Raw genomic sequence first — 12,679 nt, 5'->3', positions numbered from 1 at the left:
GGGCTCCAAGGGTATCCCTGCTTCACCTCGAGAGCCAAAACCCACTTCCATAACAGCACTGGAGCTCTGCTGCATCCACGTGTGGCTGGAGCATCCTGTCACAGAGGAGAGTTCGGAGAGGCGGATGCAGGGGTAGAACTTCTTTATTGAAGACAACACAGGGAACAGACTTAAGGGACAAACACGAGGAGTAGACACACTAGGAACCAGGATTATCAGAAGTCAAGAAACTAGAAAGTAAACACTACGAAAAATGCTAAATAATCAAAAACATAGTGCAAATAACACCAGCGTAACAAACATAAGAAACAGAGCACTAATCATGGAAATAAGAAACACACGAGTAAGGTTACACAGAAAATGGAGGGAGACAACAGAGGAAGAAGTTCTACACGGGGAACAGGAGTACCCTCTAGTGGTCCAAGGTGAAATTGCCCCTGGGGGCCATGACAACTGTATCTGTCTGGGAGAGAGAGAGAGTATGAAGAGATAACCAAAGGTTAGACAGCTATATTAATAACATAGAGTGGAGTGAGATTTCTGTTTGCCTTCACAGCAGCATTGTGTGTCCGTGTGTAGGAGTGGGAATCTCTAGTGACCTCACAATCTGATGCGATTTTGATTCAGAGTGCCACAGTGTCATTATAAATAGATTTCTTTATGCATCTTCACGTATCTTGATTTCAGATTTCCGTAGCCTACATCATGATTTTCTTCTAGCATGCCCACTTGCTGCAATTTATTATTAACGGAATATTATTAATGGCATACACAAGGCGTGTGCGATATTGGTTTTTCCATGGTCACAATTTACAGTACCGTTTCGAAAATATCGTGAAAAATGATTTAATTGTCCAGGATAAAAGACAAGGGAAACAAGTATTTCCACCATTTCAGGTTAGAGGAGGTGTATTAATATTACTAGATGCGCAGTCGGGAACTGCTCGAAGGCAGAGGCAACTGTGAAAACTGTGCTGGATGGTGGATTTTTAGGTGATTATGCCGTAATGTGCAATAAAAACAAACCGTAACTGTACTTTTAAAATATATATATATATATATATATATATATATATATATATATATATATATATATATATATATATATATATATATAACCGATCAATCGGCTCCGATAACCGTTTGATGGAACTGTTTTCTTATCAGCAAAAATCCGCACCGATAGTTTTTCCCGGTTGCGTCAGTTGCAGGAGCGACTGAGAGGGGTCCGCTGTTTATTTTTATTATTATTATTATTATTATTATTATTATTATTATTATTATTATTATACAGTACGAGAGCGGCCCCTAGAGGCGAAATATAAACTATCACCGATCAATTTTTGTGGTGTTATTTGAAGTGTTTTTTTATTCATTTTGGACGTCTCTATTTTTCCCTTGCTATTTGAAGCGTTACTTTTTGGTTCAGTGTGGATGTATATCTTTTATTTGCTTTAGTATTTATTACTAGTTCGTATATTAATATTTATATATTTATTTCATTTTCACGGTACAGTCAGTACTGTTTATTTCTGTAATAAAGTTCAAAATAACTATCTTCCTTCGAGTGATAAGTTTTCAATGGGTGTCAGTCTTATAAACTCTCGGTTGATTAACGGGTTATCGGCAATACCGGTCGACGTCTAGTATATACGTATATTGCCATTTTATTAGGGAGAGAAATACTGCACTCGTGGCGTGTGTTTGAATGATAACTCACAGGTTTTGGCTAAATGACCGTTGATATAGGAAAAGGTCTCTGAATAATCGTGTGTCATTTACGGCAGACATTATTTATTTATTTTTATTGGTGTATCTAGTTCTGAACGGGATATTACCTGTGAATTTTACTCCATAGGGCATACAGTGAGCTACATACTGTATACTCTACACCACCGTTATGTTAACGTTCACGCTGATCATGTTTTCTCTGCCTGCCGCAGTATAAAATTGCGAAGGAACGTATGTTCAAATCCATTCGAATACTACGTCTTTCCCGTATTTAATATTCGGGTCTTTTATTCTTATTTTTTTCATCAGACGTGAGAAAGAAGTCATTCATTTCACGCGTACACCGACGTAAGCGTTTTTACGACGATGCGAGATCTTTTTAACGGAGAATCATGATGTAAGATTGGATCATCTTTTCGCACCCCTCTCTTTGTCTCTGTGTTTGCGGGCGCGAGGAGTTTCTATCGTGAGCCGACATCATCACATAGCGCCGCATTGTTGTGGCTCTGAAAGGAAGCCACACTTATAAATGCAAATCCTTTACTCCGAGTCTCCCAACAATATTGGCCTCATACAGTGCTGAAATCTTTAGCAGGCTGATTCAGGATAGAGCCGCAGCATTGTGTGTGTGTGTGTGTGTGTGTGTGTGTGTGTGTGTGTGTGTGTGTGTGTCTGCTTCCATATGCATGTGTGTGCATGTGTGTTGGATGGAGGCGCGTCTGTTTGTTTGGCCAGGAGTCAGTGTGTGTGTGTGTGTGTGTGTGTGTGTGTGTGTGTGTGTGTGTGTGTGTGTGTGTTGCCTGCGAGAGCAGATTGGAGCATATTGCGCAAACTCTGGCCATGTTCTGTCTTCAAAGCGAGGGGAGAAAACAGGACAGCACGGAGACTCCGGAGCCATACACACGTGATGCCTCTGGCACTGCCAGCCTTTGGTCTGGATCTGAGCTGTGTGTGTGTGTGTGTGTGTGTGTGTGTGTGTGTGTGTGTGTGTGTGTGAGTGTGTGTGTGTGGTTCTGTCTGTCCCACCATATGTCTGTCCACTTTCTGGCTTGGATTTCTCTGTCACCTAGTCTCTCTCTCATGCTCTCAAACACACACACACACACACACACACACACACACACACAAAAACTCTCTCTACCTCAGATAAGAATAGGTGTAAGCTCCCGGTGACATCTAATTACACAGAGCAATGGATTACAGAGAGAGAAAGAGCTACGAAGAGACATTGGAGGGAGAAGAAGCACGACAGAATTAGCAAATAATTGGTGTGGCTCTGCCCTGACTCATACACCAGGACATTCAGAGTCGTATGAAAGAAGAGTGCTTCTTGTCAGCTGTATAATGCTGGCATGAGTGCTCTCTCTCTCTCTCTCTTTCTCTCTCTCTCTCTCTCTGCCACAGAACTCTCTGGTTAAAACCTGAACATTTATTGCTGTGTGGGTAATAGACTAGCGTTATATAATAAACTTTGCACGCTGTGCCTTGGTGTTAAGGAATGAAAAATGAACGTTGGAGATAAGTCATTTTTTGGAGTTGAATGATGGAGAGAATGAGCTTTGGCTGAACCCATCATAGCATTATTAGTGGCCGCCAGGGAGAGCTTGCTGTTGCACATGCGTGCGCACACACACACACACACACACACACAACCGGTTTGTCAAACTTGCATTCAGATTGTCACCGAGGACGAATATGTTATACACATATCGTTACGTTATTCGGATAGAACGGACGGCGCGTTCTAAATGAATACGGATTTCTTTCTTTCGTTCTTTATTTCCCAAAAGCTTGCCAGAAAGGGCGTCTGTTTAAGGTTCTCACTTCCGTACGATGTGGGCGTAGGACTGAAGGTATGAGGAGTATGATGGGTGCGAGTTTCACGCTCACAGGACAAACACTGTGTTCATTAAAACAAGCATGAAGCGGTTATTTATTTATTTTTTTTAAAGAAATAGACCCAACTAAATTCGTTAGAAACGATCACAGCCAGGTGTAGAGAAGAATGATAACTCTATGCGGGCTTAAACGCGCCACCTGAGCTGACACCGATGTCATTTCTACCTTTGTTTTTGTGTGTCGTCCCTCCACCCCCTCCTAGTGGCCATCGGGTCACTTCCAGGGCCATCGGGTCACTACAAAATGACTTTCTGGTGTACTCAGACCCTCTTCAGATTTAAATCCGAATACAGATACAGATATTAATATTTGCAGCACTAAACACAAACATACCGTATAACGCCAGTATGTTACACCCCTTCCCTTATTGTACTGTATAAGAATGTTTGTTAATATGAATATTACATATTCATATCCTGGTAAGAAATGCTGATTGATAAGCCTAGTAAATACTGAGATACTCACGAGAAATTTCCTACTAAAATGCTCCAGTTCTGCGAATACCCAGTGATCATAAATAGTGAACAGACACGGTGGCGTAGTCTCTAGCACGTTTGAATCGCACCTCCAGGGTCGGGGGTTCGATTCCCACCTCTACCCTGTGTGTGTGGAGTTTGCGCGTTCTCCCCGTGCTGCGGGGGTTTCCTCCGTGTACTCGTTTCCTCCCCCGGTCCAAAGACATGCATTGTAGACTGATTGACATCTCTAAATTGTCCGTAACGCACGCGTGTGTGTGTGTGTGTGTGTGTGAGATGCTCTGGGTTGGCACGCCGTCCAGGGTATATACCTCACCTGGGATCGGCTCCAGGTTCCTGTGTATAAGAATAAGGGCGTACAGACGGATGGATGGATAGAAATAGTGAACGATATTGGCCAGAACATTATGGAAAGCTCCACATACTGTACTAGATAATGCAGGAGTGTGTCTCAGCTGTGATTGACAGGACGATGGACTGCCATCGCGTTCCCGGTAAAAACTGTGAGCAAGAAACCGTATCACAAACGTTCAGCAAAATGATCGGAACCTGCACATCCCTGTACGTATGCTTGTAACGAAGGATAAATATAACGCTAGTAATGAACGCACACAGCAGGTTTAACGCTCGGTTATGTGTACGTCCATTCATATTCACTGCGCTGCTGGTTTATTAGGTGCACCCAGCTGGTATCAGGTACCGTACACAGTACGTACACTTTATAGGTACACAATTATCCGACATTATATATTTTCCCCTTACCCCAGCCACGAGACCAAAATAACCCACAAAGAAATGCTGTTTGGTTTCCTTCTTTATCCTCCAGCCTGAGTTTCTCCGCTTTTCCAGCCATTTTGACAAAAAGTGCTTTTTCCCCCCCCTTTCTACTGTTAATGGAGCCTGGGGTAGCAGAGAGACTGGTGCATCTTCGTTCAGCTGATGTGAGAACTTCATTTTATGAATATTATAAATAGAAGAACTTACATATCAGTAAGCCAGTGGTCCTACCTTTACCTGGGTGATTCAGAGCTAACGTCACATCCCATCAAATGTGAAATATGCTGTCAGTGGCAGACAATGGCTTAGTGGTTAGCACGTTCGCCTCACACCTCCAGGGTCGGGGGTTGAAAAGGATAAAGCGGTATAGATAGATAGATAGATGGATGGACCATCCATCCATCTATCTGCAACTTACTAGTTAGTGTTCTATTAATGCGATAAATTCAGCATGATGAGAAGGTAAACATGACCCCTATTTTTTTATTTATTTTTTTTTGCTGTTGACTTTTGCTGTTATTTTCTTTGTGTACAGATAGCTCAAAGATTAAAGTGCACGATACAAATGTCAATCTCCTAGGAGACTTGTTTTATCAACACCATGGACAACCAGTGAAATGGAACAATTTAACAACATGTAGTGAAGGGACAAGAAGGGAAAGAAAAAAAAAAAATCAGCCAATTTGGTTCTCTGCCCGATGTAAGTTCAAATCCGAGTTCAGCCAGACAATCACTATTGGGCGCTTGAGCAAGACCCTTAACCCTCAGCTGTATGCTTGGATTGTGTTTTGCCTTATTTGTGTGGTACTTTGGATAAAAAACATCTGCCAGAAGAATAAATGTAGACGTGAACATTTCCGAGCTCCATTTCCGCAGTTCTGTGTCTCTCTGCACAGTGGCTTCTTCCTGCTATCTTTCACACGCCAGGATCTATTCCACGCTAAAACATTCGCATTTTTTAATGGGTTTCAGAAGCTCGTGCGAGCTCTCGGTATGCGGAAGAGGATTTTATACATGCAGAATCAACAAAGTGTATCACATACTGCAACATGCCTGCGGGGGTATTCTGCCAAGAGAGACCATCAGACGAACTGAAAACCACACCGAATCGACAGCAGGGAAGAAATAGCACCGGAAGGAGCGAATGGGGAAGGAAAGAAAGACAGAAAGAAGAGAAGAGACATGTTTGAGGTCCAAAAGAAGGAAAACAGGGAAGGAACTCAAGCAGGAGCCATTTGCTGGCAGTGAAACGTGAGTCATGGGGAAGGCGAGAGAGCACGAGTAGACGAAATGGAAACAGGAGAGCGGAGGAGGGAGGTCACAGGAAACTCTCGCTCGCCCGCATGTGCTGCGTTTGTTTGATTTAAATCAAATTAAAATCCAATTAAAGTAAACGAGTCGAATCTTTATTACCTCTCTAAGGAAGTTAAGAGATGACAACGCACAGGCATATGCACACACACACACACACACACACACACACACCAAAAGCAAAGCGTGTGTTTGTGGCGCTATTCAAAGGACACTTAATATTAATCACACACTCCAAAAATAATACTGTTGTTGCTAAGCAACAGCCGGGCCTCCTCCTGCGATGAAGGAATTTCTCTAAATAAATAGCGATCCTGCACAATATTGGCCGCGACGTTACAGAAAGCACCACACACATGCCACTAGATAATGCAGAAGTGTGTCTCAGCTGTGATTGACAGTGAAGATTGACGACCACTGCATTTCAGTAGAAATTTCCGCGAGCAGCAAACGTAGGACAGGAGAAAATGATCAGGACTGCACATCCCTATTTGTAATGTGTTTATAATAAAGGGAAATATCAGAATGGTAATGGTAGTGTACGGTATACACTGAGGTGCCATTTTGGAGCTGTGTAACTACACACATACGCCCACTCTATCAGCTAAAAAGCGCCAAATAGGGGCACTTTGTAGGAATACAGTGTTTTTTTTAGCCATCCATCCATAAACAGAGACCACCGTAAGAGGTCAGTGTAGAGGTGCAGAAATTATTATTGGGAGTGGATAGAGCAATGCAGCAGTGATGCTGTCCCAGGCGAATTCTGTATGATAATTACTAGTCAATTTTAATTGAGTCATGATGTAATGCTTTCAAGTATAGGAGTGTACTGACATTGTGATGTAACTTGTGGTGAATCAAATCAGCACAAAGAAAACCCATCCGTCCGTTTTCCGTGCCGCTTATCCTACACGGCGCTGCAGGGGAGCCTGGAGCGTATCCCGGGGAGCTCGGGGTACAGGGCAGGGGACACCCTGGATGGGGTGCCAACCCATCACAGGGCACAATCACACACTGGAGACAATTTGGAAATGTCCGCCTACAATGCATGGCTTTGGACCGGGGGAGGAAACTGGACTACCTGAAGGAAGCCCTTGAGGCATGGGGAGAGCGTGTAAGGGTGGGACTTGAACCCCCAGCCTGGAGGTGCAAGGCAAGTGTTCTAACCACTAAGCCACCATGACACGCCCCCCCCCGATTCTCTCCACACAATGGCTCTGTGTTGATAGCGAGTTACTGTGTAGTGTAGCTTTAACGCCTTATCTAGAAAAACCTCCCACTTACATTTGCCCAAACAACGAATATATATATATTTTCAGGATAAACAGACAAAACAAATTACAAATACAGATAGGAATAAGACTATTTATTTTATATTTTTTAAGAAAGCTTCACAAGACATCTGGATGAGACCGGGATCCAGTTGGCTCCCAGTCCGCTTGTCCTTCTTTCACTCTCGCCCTCGGCTCAGAGTCTCACTCTCAACTCCCCGCTCATCCTTACGTCCCTGCCTCACGCTCAGCTCCTTTATCTTCCATTCCTTTCACGTCTGTGTCTCACCTTACTGTATTTTCCCTGTCTCACTCTCGGTTTTTGCTCACCCTGATCTCATTCCTGTCCTCATGCTCATGCTCAACCCCCGACTTACCTTTATATCTCTAACTTTCTCTCCTCACAGCTTCCTGTCTTATCCTCAGTTCCCTATCTAATCATCTGCCCCCTGTCTCACCTGTCAGAGACTTCCCCTCACGCAGAGCACTGGAGCACGCAGCACTTCCAGGTTCATTTACATTGACTTTACCCTTGGTTCTCTGTCTCATCTTAGCTCCCTGACTCACTCAAGGCTCCTTGCGACCCCCGTGTCTGGGGCTTTCTTTCTCAACCTCACCCACAAGCACCCTGTTTCAACTCCAGCTTCATGTTTCACCGGTAGTTCGCTGCCTCTCCCTTATCTCCCTGTCTCACCTGGAGCTATTTGCCCTCAGTCTTCTATCTCACGAATTCCCTGTTTCACCCTCAACTTCCTTTCTTATCCTCAACTCTCCTTCTCAACTCCCCCCCTCCCCGAGTTCCCTGTCTCACCATCAGCTGTCGCTCTGTTCAGGCCTCATGAGACTGGAGCTCTAATCAAGCACATGCTCCTATCAGAGCCAACATGACTTTTCAGGTGCTGGCACTTTCTGGCGTGACCTTTAAGAGTGAATGGCTGAGAGGGAAGCTGAAACTAATGTGCACTGTAATGGAGGATAATGTGAACCTCTGCTCAGGGCTGCACATTCTCTACATGCGAGAGTCCCACTTATCCATTGCTTCTCTCAGCACCACAATCACAACCTGCTGTTCTAGGGCTACAAACCGTCCTCTGTTTCTCTCAGTACTCTCTGATATTCTCTCTATTCCTCTCGTTTCCCTCAACGATACAAAGTAGCTTACCTTTACATTTTACCTTTTCTATAGCTTAGCTTTACTACTACACTCAGTATCCAGTGAACCCCCACTTTATTTTTCCCTCCGTGATTTCTAATTCAGTATTCTCTTTTATATTGACTCATGCGTCCATGCTTTTTGTTTGCTTGTTTTATTTCAGCTCTGCATTGCCTCAGGTTAGATAACGGCCGCAATTGTTGTTTATAATGTGCAGGCTGCGCGCTAATACCGTATTCAGTTTCCTGTATACGTTTGTTGACAATCACAGGGCACACGCATGGACACTCGTATACACACTCGTATACACTCTTGTATACACGCTCGTATGCAGGGGCAGTGGAGGCATGGCGGTTAAGGCTCTGGGTTACTGATCAGAAGGTCGGGGGTTCAAGCCCTGGAACTGCCAGGCTGCCGCTGTTGGGCCCTTGAGCAAGGCTCTTAACCCTCTCTGCTCCAGGGGGCGCCGTATCATGGCTGACCCTGCGCTCTGACCCCAACTTCCTAACATACTGGGATATGCGAAGAAAAGAATTTCACTGTGCACATGTATATGTGATCAATAAAGACTCATTATCATTATGTACACGCTCATATACACGTCCATATACACAGTCATATACACTCTCGTATACACACTCTCAGATACACACAAGCTCACCCAAAGTTCAAATGAGAGACAGAGCACTGCTCGGCCAGTCATCCAGAAAATGGTGAGTGTTACACATGCTCGAGCAAACTGCCATTTCTTATTTTTGTACCCTGACTCGGTCTCAAAGAGTCATCCAGTCGTATCAGGTCAGAATTGGGCCATCAAACCCTTACATGTAGCTCAGCTATGAGCTTTCATTTTTATAGAGAGAGGCTGGAATAAGGCTGTATCATAAAGAGGTGGGGGGAGGGGGAGAGTGCCATAAAGCAAATAAGAGCACGGATTTGAAATCCAGAGCAATGTTTTTAGATGACAGTGCTTGCAAACTGTAAACAGATTAGAGCAGCTGTAGATACTGCATTAAAAAAATAAATAAATAAATAAATAAAAAAAAACACACACACACACACCAAAAAGCCCATATGTCTTTAATTACAAATGAAAAAAATAATAAATTCCACAAAACTGACTTCAAGATATAGTGACTGCCTGGATTCAACCTGGCAGGTAAAAGCACAGCCCATAGTAATTAATGTGTCCTTGTTGTTGCTGCTTCTGTGTGCGAAGCCGCAGTGCAGATGGGACCTCAGCTGGGCCCCCGTTCTTAAGCAAAAGTAAATAAAGTGATGCACAAAGAGAGGCTGCAAACAATGAACGCCAGTTCTGTTAAAACCAACACAATCCGTGTAACATATCTAGAGCACTAGGATGGAGTGGTATGAGACTGGTCTCCCGCTGCTCAATTCCCCGCATGAAGCTGGGGTTTGATGACAGGCCTACTGAGAGACGAATGAGAGAGAGAACGAGTTGGGTGGGTGGGTGGGTGGTTTGGGGGGGGGGGGAATGAGCGAGGGAGAAAATAGGAGAATGAGAGAGTGAGTGAGGGAGCTAAAGAGGCTGTGGGTTGAATGCCTACGGGAAATGGCCCGCCGATGTGCTTATATTACACTGACTTTTAGATTCATCTTGGAGATTGAAGCTGATTCCCCAGGGAAATGATGTCTGCCTGTGCGTGGGGCATCTCGTCTTCCATTCCAGCTATGGAGAAGAGCTGCGGGGTACTTAGTGAGAAAAGAGCAGTGGGTGTGTGTTTTAGAATGGGAGCTAAAGTGGGCCTATGTTCCCCATTCACCTGGCCAATATTGAGGTTATTACTCGATATGTCGAAGCTGCGTAAAGCGGGCTGCGACAGGGACTCTATTATGTCATCAGAAAGAAGGGATCAGCGGAGGACAGAGCATGAAAGGAGGAGTGGAAGAGTACCTGCTCGCAAGAGTGCAATTCTTTACAGCTAATTAAAGCTTCCTATTGAGGGGCAGGGCTGTGGAACAAAGGGAGAAAAGAATAGAGAAAGAGAGAGAGAGAGAGGGGAAAGGAAGAAAGAGGGAAGAAAATATCACAGCCTTTTGAACCAGACTGCAGTCAGTGAAGCAAAAGGGATAGTGTTCTACACCACCCCCATCCCGTGCTCTTTGTTTCTCTTGTTTCTTCCCCCCCTCCCCCTTCCTAGTTCCTCTTCCTTCCTTGTCTAATGTAATGAGTGCATAATTGTTTTGCGCATAAGAGCACTTGTGGGTGTCTGTGCCGTGTGTTATACGGTTAAGTGAAAATCTGGAGCTTTTCACTCGAGTTTGCTCAGTCAGTGCAGTGGCTGTGCTGTGTGGGTAAATGGAGCGAAGAACAGACAGCAAAGTCTTTAGCACACAGAGAATTACTGGCATGTCACACACAAAACACACACACACACACACACACACACACACTATAGCCACAGTTAACAAGCCTCAGTGAGGAGTACAAGCTCCCCCTCATGGCTGCATTATGTATCCTACATAGCCGCATGGGTCTGTGTTATAACAGGGATCTCTAAACACACTCTTGAACTCTTCTGTGGTTATAATTCTTCAAAATTCCACCCATGTCATTTTCTTTCTAATTTGTCAACGTCTGTCACATGACGTTACAATGAGTTGATCAATAATGGAAGAACATGGTGAAAATGGTGCTGTGTGGGCGGTGCACAGCGGATTAGTGGTTAGTGCGCTTGACTCACACGTTGTGGGTTTGATTCCTACCTCCGCCCTGCGTGTGTAGAGCTTGTATGTTCTTGCGGTGCTTAGGTGGTTTAATTAGAATACTCCGGTTTTGTAAGCTGATTGGCATTTCCAAATTGTCCGTAGTGTGTGATTGTGCCCTGCGATGGGTTAGCACCCCGTCCAGGGCGTTCCCCTGAGTCTCCTGGGATAGGCTCCAGGCTCCCCATGACCCATGTAGGACAAGCGGCATGGAAGACGGAAGACGAACCTTCCACACATCCGACTGCTTTTATTTCTTCACGTGTAAATATTTCTATCAACAAAAAAACTTTCAACAACTGAGACATGAACTGAAGAAGCTCCACAGACGTTTGAGGAACAGAAATGGAATAACGAGTCCCTGAACAAAGTGGAGGTGGATATCAGAAGGAACAGTCGGTATCTGGTGTAACCTCCAGCTGCTTTAAGTACTACAGATTGGTCAGATCTTGCTGTGAGATGTTCCTCCACTCTTCCACCAAGGCATTTACAAGTTCTCCATCACGTCTGGAGGGACACACGCTTACATGTAATTTTCCACTGCGAGGACGATCAGCTGTCCTTCCTGTCTCCCTGTAGCACCGTCTCAGACGTCTTACATTACAGACATCGCAGTTTATTGCTCTGAACACGTCTGCAGTCCTCACGCCTCCCTGCAGCAGGTCTATGGCATGTTCACGCAGGAGAGCAGGAACCCTAGACATCTCTCTCCTGGTGTTTTTCAGAGTCAGTACAAAGGTCTCTTTAGTGTCCTAACATATCCCGCCTGTAAACCGTTCGTGTCTTAAGGACTGTTCCACACTGCAACAATTGTTTCCGGTTCATTGAACAATCATGAAAAACATCGTTGAAACCCTTTCCCATAACGATCTGTAAAGATTATTTGAATTTTATGAAATTATCTCCAAAATACAGTCTCCTGAAAGAGAGACGTTTCTTCTTATATTCTAGGGAAATCAGGATGATGATTTATTCTAAGATAAAGTAATTGCCTCAAGCAAATTGGAGGTGATTTACATCTCATAGTTTCCTTTCAATATCCTTTAAATTGACGGTTCATACGTGTGCGCACTAGGCGTGATAGGGTTTAAAGACATTTATGTCATATGGGAGAACTTGGGAGAAACGGAAGACGTCCCATTCTTCTGACTGAATGAGTTCATGCGCTGTAGGCTACACGACAGAAATTCAAGATGGCTGTCATTAGCCTCATTATTATTGGGCTTTCTCATTAAGAGGTGAGCTAAATTGTTTAGTGAAGCCTAGGAGAAAAAGAAAACCATTCGCTAAATTGTCAGTATTAACACTTGGAGGTTGATGAAAATGCTTATTTA

The 12,679-nt window shown here is 44.1% G+C and overlaps 1 protein-coding gene across 2 annotated transcripts in view; it reads left to right on the top strand.

The window, feature by feature from the left end:
* il1rapl1a (interleukin 1 receptor accessory protein-like 1a) overlaps positions 1–12,679 on the top strand; it is a 117,303-nt gene that overhangs the window by 89,772 nt on the left and 14,852 nt on the right. The window lies entirely within an intron of this gene.

This window comes from Ictalurus punctatus, chromosome 6 (assembly GCF_001660625.3).
Source record: "Ictalurus punctatus breed USDA103 chromosome 6, Coco_2.0, whole genome shotgun sequence".
NCBI classification, from domain to species: Eukaryota; Metazoa; Chordata; class Actinopteri; order Siluriformes; family Ictaluridae; genus Ictalurus; species Ictalurus punctatus.
The sequence above is the reverse complement of the archived record's forward strand: the minus strand, read 5'-3'. Positions and strand labels throughout refer to the sequence as shown.